The sequence below is a fragment of the Bison bison genome, unplaced genomic scaffold (assembly GCF_000754665.1).
Source record: "Bison bison bison isolate TAMUID 2011002044 unplaced genomic scaffold, Bison_UMD1.0 scf7180017860443, whole genome shotgun sequence".
Taxonomy (NCBI): Eukaryota; Metazoa; Chordata; class Mammalia; order Artiodactyla; family Bovidae; genus Bison; species Bison bison.
The window spans coordinates 919201-928530 of record NW_011491015.1 but is presented as its reverse complement, the minus strand read 5'-3'; the positions used below and the strand labels follow the sequence as shown (position 1 = coordinate 928530).

The 9330-nt window shown below is 43.8% G+C and overlaps 1 pseudogene; it reads left to right on the top strand.

Annotated features, from left to right (window-relative positions):
• LOC104982758 overlaps window positions 1-182 on the top strand; it is a 7979-nt pseudogene extending 7797 nt beyond the window's left edge.
• The last annotated feature ends 9148 nt before the right edge of the window (window positions 183-9330 follow it).

The following is a 9330-nucleotide window of genomic DNA, read 5'->3' as shown; positions in this document are numbered from 1 at the left end:
GTGTGGACTTCAGTTGGCAAGCCCAGGCCCTGTTGGCCCTACAAGAGGCGGCAGAAGCGTTTCTAGTTCATTTCTTCGAGGATGCCTATCTGCTCTCCTTACACGCCGGCCGCATCACACTCTTCTCGAAGGATGTGCAGCTGGCCCGGAGGATCCGAGGCATTCAGGAAGGGCTGGGCTGAGCTCTGGCCACCTGCCCTGAGTCTCTGGTTGATACCAGAGCCTCTGCCTGTAGCCAGGACCAGATCCACGGAGTACAAGGTGTTGCCTGGACTTGCTCTCTCGGAGCAGAGCGAGTGAGTTGCTTTCGTAGTTTTTTTTTTAGAAAACTGCATGGCTTTCCTCTGTAACAGAGGTAATATATGAGAGAATCAACACATCCCAGAAATCCTGAGAATAATTTTCAGATGAAGAGACTCTAAGGTTGACTTCACTTTGCAAATTATTCATGTAACTGATGATTTGGAAGACATCAGATTTTCTAGGTTATGGGCGAAAAGGATATTTACTGATTATTTTAAATCTTCTTGTACCAATTAAATTTTTTACATAAAATATATGTAAAATATATATATATTTACTTTTATTTAAAACATGATGGAAAAAAATAAGAGAAGACCAGTCAGTTGCATGGAAGAGCCTGGAGCATCCAGCGTACAAATTTCTGTCCTTCAGCTTGACTTCATCATTAACAGCAGAAGAAAGTTTGTATGTGGACTGTACCTGTCAACAGATTAGACAGCTTTTCAAAAACTCAATTGGGATGAAAATAGAAAATTGTTAAGGTTTGATGTTCTGGCTCCTTCTGGTAAATTCCTGCCAAAATCATTCAGAAATTCCAACTTGTAGAATTTATTTTATTCTTTATTTGCAAATCATAGAAGGTGTATCATAATTTATACTTCAGAATTTTTCATTCCAGGATTTTAAAGAGCCTTTTCAATGTTTTTACAGGTATTTTTATAACTTCCTTGTGGAGAGATAATAAAAATAATTCTTAATGAAAAGAATTTGAAGCAAAGTTACTGTTATACATAGATTATACTGTGTTCTTTCTGTGTTAGCATTAAAGTCTTCATTTGGACACTTTGCCAACAGCCACAGTTCAAACAAGAGAACTGACGGATGTATCTTTGCCTCCAGTGGAGTAGAGTATGAGCCGATAAAATCCTCGCCCTTCTCTTATAACTGAAAGCGGTTTAAGAGACTTTCAGGGAAATAGGAAGTGCCACCTGAAGACGTTTAGATAATGTGCGTGATGAAGATGATTAGTGAGGCGGATACTAATAACAATGCGTCAGCCAACTGAATTCAGACTAAAGGGAAGGACCAAGTTCTGCTGTTTGATAAATTTTAACCCTTTGTAAAAACCTTTTCCTGTTCGACATCAACTCATTTTTATGTAAACATTGGAATAAAGCTTATCTATGAATACATTTTTTAAAAATAAAGTTTTATCAGAGCCCGAAGAGGAACAGTGTAGGTAAAAGATATTACAAACCCTCATCTTTACCTGGTGTCTCAGCTCCACACACTCTTCAACAGATGATAGAAGGAGTGTCTTGTTCACATAAAGCAAAAGCAGTCCAGGGACACTCCTTAGTGACTGACTCTGAACCTACAAATCTATAGGTCTATGCAGTGGGTGATGTTGGTAAAACCAAAACTGATACCTCAGAGGGGAGGAAGAGGAAGGAAGAGAAATCCATCATCGGTTAATCTAGTAAAACTGCTTCATCTAGCAAGATCTAACATCAGGATGGTAAGCACCTGCTCCTCGGCAGGTTCCTGAGCCTTTCTTATTCTGGTGGAATTGCAGACAAAGCTGCCCTCGATCCACAAGGCAATTGAGAAATGAAGGATGCGTCTGGGGACTTCCCTGGTGGTCCAGCAGTTAAGAATTCACCTTGCCAGACAAATGGATAAAGAACTTGTGGTACATACACACAATGGAATATTACTCAGCTATAAAAATGAATGCGTTTGAGTCATTTCTAATGAGATGGGTGAAACAGGAGCCTATTATACAGAATGAAGTAAGGCAGAAAGAGAAACACCAATACAGTATATTAATGCATATACATGGAATTTAGAAAGACAGTAACAACGATCCTATGTGCAAGACAGCAAAAGAGACACAGATATAAGTAACAGACTTTTGGACTCTGTGGGAGAAGGCGAGGGTGGGATGATTTGAGAGAATAACACTGAAACATGTATATTACCATATGTGAAATAGATGACCAGTGCAAGTTCGATGCATGAAGCAGGGCACCCAAAGCTGGGGCTCTGGGACAACCTAGGATAGGATGGGGAGCGAGGTGCGGGGGGATTGAGAACAGGGGGACACGTGCACCCATGGCTGATTCATGTCAATGTATGGCAAAAACCAGCACAGTACTGTAAAGTAATTAGCCTCCAATTAAAATAAATAACTTTTAAAAATCCGCCTTGCAATGCAGGGGACAAAGTTTCAATCCCTGGTTGGGGAATTAAAATCCCAGATGCTGCACAGTGAGGCCAAAAGAAATAAAGTTGTTTCTGGCAAACCACACAGGGGAAAAAAAGCACTGCTTTGGAGTTACAATCCCACCTCGGGTTACCGGTGTCACTGAGAGGGCTTTAAAACATCCGCTCTACTCACAGGAGACCCTAAGCTGCAGGGAGCCTCACACACTTCGATTTTGTTCACGAGATCCAGACCTTTTTCCACTGACCGACTTCACCACGCCTATGGAGTTCAAACAGAAAAGAGAGGCCAAAGGACAGGACCCCAGGAGAGGGAAGGAAGCTGGGGCCTTCCACATTGGCAGCCAAGCCATAGCCAATATATATTTAATGTATAAAAGTAAACCCTTGCAATGTGAAGTAAAGTAAACCCTTACAATGTGAAGTAAACAAAAGTCTCCAAAGGAAAAAACCAGCACTTCCCCGGCGAGGAGGAACGCAGACAGAGGCCTCATTTTTTTCTTTTCTTTTATGTACATGTCACATTTCTCATCCCTGCAGTAAAAGGAATTGGGCTTGGAGGTCAGAAGAGCTGCAGTTAACTCCTGACTGACCATGGGATTTTTGCAGAAACTGACGCTTGTGGCCGGTGATTTATTAGGTAAGTGAATACTGAAGCACTCCAGTCAATAACATTTTGAGACCCTGATGCGGGGAAAGATTGAGAGCGGGAGGAGAAGGGGGAGACAGAGGAGGAGATGGTTGGATGGCATCATCGACTCAGTGGACATGAATCTGAGCAAACTCTGGGAGACAGTGAAGGACAGAGGAGCCTGGCACGCTGCAGTCCATGGGGTTGCAAAGAGTTAAACACAAAGTAGCGACTGAACAGCAACAACAAAAGACTTGTTAACATGTCTTTGGTCAATAATGTGTTACGGCCAACCTGAGTCTCTGTGTGACTTTGGACAGCTTCGGCAGCAGCTCTGGGCCCCAAAGACCTCATCGTGACCCCAAGGTTAACACTATCAGCCTTGGGGGACTGACCTGAACACAAGAGAAGTGCCCCTAAAACAGAGGCTGGCCCAGGCAGGGGCTCAACAGCTGAAGCTGGCATCTTGATGGCGGGATGATGACGGCCAGCCTACTGCTCCCCTCCTCCTGGGTCGCCATCCTCCCAGACACAAGCCCGCCTCCTTTTCCAACTGGCCGTCATGTTAACTTTGTAGCAACGACACTGAAAGTGTTAGTTGCTCAGTCGTATCTGACTCTTTGCAACCTCATGGACTGTAGCCTCTGTGCATGGGATTCTCCAGACAAGAATACTGGAGTGGGATGCCATTTCCTTCTCCAGGGGATCTTCCTGAACCAAGGATCAAACCCAGGTCTCCTGCATTGCAGGCAGATCCTTTACCATCTGAGCCCCCACTGAGAACTTCCTATGTGCCAGATGCTGTGCATTAAATCATTTCACTTAATTCTTATGAAGGTACTCATCATAGCTATTGAGAATACCCAACTTTCCAGGTAAGGAAGCAGGTTCAGAGAGGTTGGTTCATGTATTAGAGTAGGCTGACTGCTGTTACAAATAACCCCAGCACTTCAGTGACTTAACCTGATGAAGGCCTCCGTCTCCTCCATGTTATTGTGGGCAGAGGGCATGGGATGAGGGATTCATTCTAGATGTCGTTCAGGGACCCAGGCTCCTTCCATGCTGTGACTCCACCAGCTCCTGTACCCACATCCCCCTCTGGCTTCTCTGCATCTGGCTGGTAGGCGAAGAGGAGAGAGTGAGAACACCACGTCTCTTACCTGCCTCAACGCAAGGATACATGTGGCACTTCCTCTCTTACTCCACCAGCTAAAACTAGTCCCTTTGCCCCACCAACATGCAACAGGCTGGGAAATACTGTACCGCTGTTCCTAGGAGGAAGAGAGCAGAGATGGATACCGACAAGCAACAGTCATTTCTACCACAAAGAACTTGCCTAAAGTCAGACAGTCAAGGAGAACAGACGTGAGATGTGACCCCCTCTATCATCTAGGGAACTGCAGCAGTTTTAAAACAGAGCCCCTCAATTCTCTACCATTCCTCCAATCATGAGTTGGTGCCAATGCTGAATCTGGGCTATGTTAGTCGTCGGCTAATAGAGCAAAGACGACAATATAACTGTGTCCAGGCCCTCGAGACATCTACTTCCTACCTCCTGGGATGCTCACTCTGGGAACCCAGCTGCCGTGCTATAAGGAAGCCCAAACTAGTCTATTCAAGAGACCACACAGAGGGCTTCCCTGGTGGTCCAGGGCTGAAGAATCCGCCTGCCAGGGCAGGGAACATAGGCTTGATCCCTGGTCCAGGAGGATCCTGCATGCCTTGGAGTGACTAGACCATGTGCCCCAGCCGCTGAGCCCGCGTGCTGCAGCTACTGACGCCCGTGCGCCTAGAGCCTATGCTCTGCAACAAGAAAAGCCACTGCGATGAGAAGCCAGTGCGCTGCAACAAGAAAGGCCCCTGCGACGAGAAGCCAGTGCGCTGCAACAAGAAAAGCCCTGCGACGAGAAGCCAGTGCGCTGCAAGGAAGAGCAGCCCGGCTTGCTGCAACTGAAGAAAGCCCACATGGAGAACAGGACCCAGCACGGTCATAAAAAAATGAACCAGAGAGCACATGGAGAAGTCACTTGTTCTGTGGGAGAGGCCCAGTCATCATCCAGAATCACTGACTAGATGTGTGAGTGAACATGCTGCCTCTCTGACTGGTATGAGGTGGTCCCTCATTGTAGCTTTGATTTTCATTTTCTCATAATCAGTGATGCTGAGCATCTCTTCATGTGCATGTTGGCCATCTGTGTGTCTTCCTTGGAGAAATGAAGTACTACTGAGCCATAAAAAAGAAAGAAATGATGCCATTTACAGCAACATTGATGCAACTAGAGATGATCACACTAAGTGAAGGAAGTCAGAAAAAGAAAGACAAAGCCCACGTGATATCACTCATATGTGGAACCTGAACGATGACACCAGCGAACCTACCGATGAAACAGAAACAGACTCACAGACAACAGACTGGAGGGGTGGGGGGTCGATCAGGAGTTTGGGGTTAGCAGCTGCAAACTACTCTATATAGAATGGACAGACACACAGGCCTACTGGGTAGCATGGGCTTCCCTGGTGGCCCACAGAAAAGTAAAGAGTCCTCCTGTAACACAGGAGACACAGGTTCAATCCCTGGGTGGGAAGGATCCCCTGGAGGAGGAAATGGCAACCCAGCCCAGTATTCTTCTCTGGGAAATCCCATGGACAGAGGAGCCTGGCGGCCCACAGTCCATGGGGTCGCAAAGAGTCAGATGGGACAGAGCGACTCAGCACATACACCATGTGTAGCACAGGGAGCTATATTCAATATCCTGTGATACACCATTATGGAAAAGAATATGAAAAAGAATATATACACATACGTATAACGGAATCCCTTTGCTGTGCAGTAGAAATTAACACAACTTTGTAAATCAACATTTTAAATGACTCACCTGCTGCTGCTAATCACTAAGCCCCACCAACCTCTGTGTACCGCTGTCCCTTCACTGCCAGGAAAACAATATTTGGTCCACACTGAAGCTGGGTGGCTCTGCAAATCCTAGAGGACCTGTGGCTGTTCCAGTACATCCCTGTTTATGTATTTTATATACACAAGTGTGTATCTGATAATCCTATACTCCTAATTTACCCCTCCACTTTCCCGTTGAGTAATCATAAACCTGTTTTCTATGTTTGTGGGTTTTTTTCTGTTCTAAAAATAAGGTCATCTGTATCACTATATGGATTACACAGATAAGTGATATTATTATTTGTCTTTGTCTGACTTACTTCACTTCCTATGATGATCTCTAGGGTCATGCATGTTGCTTGTTGAATTTTTTTTAATGAAAACATACAGACATTCAAGTCCACCATAGGTTAATTAGCTATTTGGTGTTAGTTCCAGCATTTATATGTTTTATATGTGGAAATACTGCTGAAATCCTAAAATCCGATGATATAAATGAACATGTACAGTACAATCACTTCTTGAATTTCACGTCCTTACACTCTACTGTTTTTTAAATGTTTATTTTTGAAGCACCAAAATAACTATTTTGTCATATAACAGCTAAGCAGTATCCCCAGATGAAGAAAATGTATGAAACTGCAGCTTCTGTGGCTGCGGGGATGAGGCCAGAGTCCAGCTATAAAGCCTCCTTGTCCCTCCCTTCTGATTTCCTGGCTTCTGCTGGAGACCCTGGGGCTCCCTGGGACACAGTCAGTTCAGTTCAGTTCAGTTCAGTTGCTCAGTAGTGTCCAACTCTTTGCGACCCCATGGACTGCAGCACACCAGGCCTCCCTGTCCACCACCAGCTCCCAGAGCTTGCTCAAACTCATATCCATTGAGTCGGTGATGCCATCCAACCATCTCATCCTCTATCGTCTCCTTCTCTACCCACCTTCAATCTTTCCCAGCATCAGGGTCTTTTCCAAGGAGTCAGCTCTTCACATCAGGTAGCCAAAGTATTGGAGTTTCAGCTTCAACATCAGTCCTTCCAGCGAATATTCAGGACTGATTTCCTTTAGGATGGACTGATTGGATCTCCTTGAAGTCCAAGGGACTCTCAAGACCCTTCTCCAACACCACAGTTCAAAAGTATCAATTCTTCCGCACTCAGCTTTCTTTATAGTCCAACTCTCACATCCATACATGACCACTGGAAAAACCATAGCCTTGACTAGACAGACATTTGTTGGCAAAGTAATGTCTCTGCTTTTTAATACGCTGTCTAGGTTGGTCATAACTTTTCTTCCAAGGAGTAAATGCCTTTTAATTTCATGGCTGCAATCACCATCTGCAGTAATTTTGGAGCCCAAGAAAATAAAGTCTGTCACTGTTTCCACTGTTTCCCCATTTATTTGCCATGAAGGGATGGGACCAGATGCCATGATCTTCATTTTCTGAATGTTGGGCTTTAAGCCAACTTTTTCGCTCTCCTCTTTCACTCTCAAGAGGCTCTTTAGTTCTTTAGTTTCTGCCACAAGGGTGGACCCAATATTGTTCAGAAATTAATCTGCATTTTCAAGATTGAACACTAGAGGGCCCGCCACTGAGTGTCTGCTGAGCTCTCCATTCATTATTCAATTTGTGCCCAGGATGATAAAGATGCCTGTTGCAAACCCCTCTTTTTATTATTTATTTATTGGGGAGGGGGGGGAGCTGCTCTGCACAACAGACAGGATCTTAGTTCCCTGACCAGGGATAGAACCCAGGTCCCCTGTACTGCAAGGTGGGAATCTCAACCACTGGATCCCGAGAGAAATCCCAGTATCTAAAGAATCCATTTTCAGAACATAAAGTTTAATTTCTTTTGGAAATACAGGTCTACACTGAAAAACACTGAAAAACAAAAGTTGTAGAATGCCTGGGAAAATTAAACATTTGAGTAAAACCATCCTTCAAGAGATCAGACTTCTGCAAACCTCAAGTCAGGAAACATCTAAAAAATATATTCAATGAGAAAGCAATACACATGGGCCTTTATGAGGTATAAAACATGCACAAGCTCAGAGAATAATTTTTTAAAAACATAATAAAATAATTATATTAAGTCTTCAAACATAATGACACCATCTCATTAAGCCTAAATTAACTTAAAGGTCAACAATGCATAATCTATGCAGGCATAAAATGTATTATGTCAATGATTAAACCATTATCTCCTTTTTCTTATCTCTATCCTATTAACACTAAAAACACTAGAACCTGGTATATTTTATGTGATATGAACAAATTTAAAAGGTATCAGATTTTCTTAAGGTTATTTCTGATAAAAATAATGATAATAATAACCCAAGCTGCTCAGACACCTAATTCACTGACGTTTTATCACATTCCACAGTGTGTGTCCCAGGAGATCAGCATTGTAAGGAAAGGGCTGTAGGAAGACTCTATAGGAATAAAGAGAAATAGTCCAAGATAAAACATGCCAGTTTCATAATAGCTGGGAACTACCCTAGACATGTTGTCAGTATTAAGGAGCTGAGCCTGTATGAGTCCCAGTGGAGAAAAATTCACTTAGCATTCATCTATGCCAAGTCCCAGGAGTACAGATGTGAACAAAACACCAAAAATCCCTGCCTGCATGGAACTTACATCCTCGTGAAGGTAGACAGTTAATTATTAAGTTGACTGCAAGCACGATGAAGATAAAGTAAATTAGGGGAGATGGTGAAAAGCCTGTAAAGGCTTCCCCGATGATCCAGTGGTTAAGACTCTGTGCTCCCAGTGCAGGGGGCCTGGGTTCGATCCCTGGTCAGGAAAATGCTGACCACATCCTGCCACTAAGAGTCTGCATGCCACAACTAAAGATCCCACGTGCTGCAACTAGGGCCTGGTGCAGCCAAAACAATAAATATTTTTTTAAAAAAGACTGTGAGAGTAGGTAGGGGTGTTGGGATTTACAAGTTTCAATAGGGCGGAATCCTATTCCAGGAAAAGAGAACAAAAATGGGAATGGCCCCAAGGCAAGTGCAAGGAATAGGAAGAGAATCAGTTTGGCAAGAACAGAGTGATTAAAATGGAAAATCATGGGGACACCAAGTCAGAGGGAAAAGACAGAGTCGGGGTAGGGGATACAATGAGGGCTTTGCAGCTGACTGCAAGGACTGGGGCTTTATTCTGAGGGAGATGGGCTGCCAGTGTTTGGCTTATAAGGAAAAGAATAGCATCATCAGACTTAATGTTTTAACGGGATGACTTAACTGAGGTGACACAGGCCATAGAGGCAAGGGTACAAGAAAGCATATTTTAAAATACAAGTAAGAAATAATAAGTTATGACCAACCTAGATAGCATATTG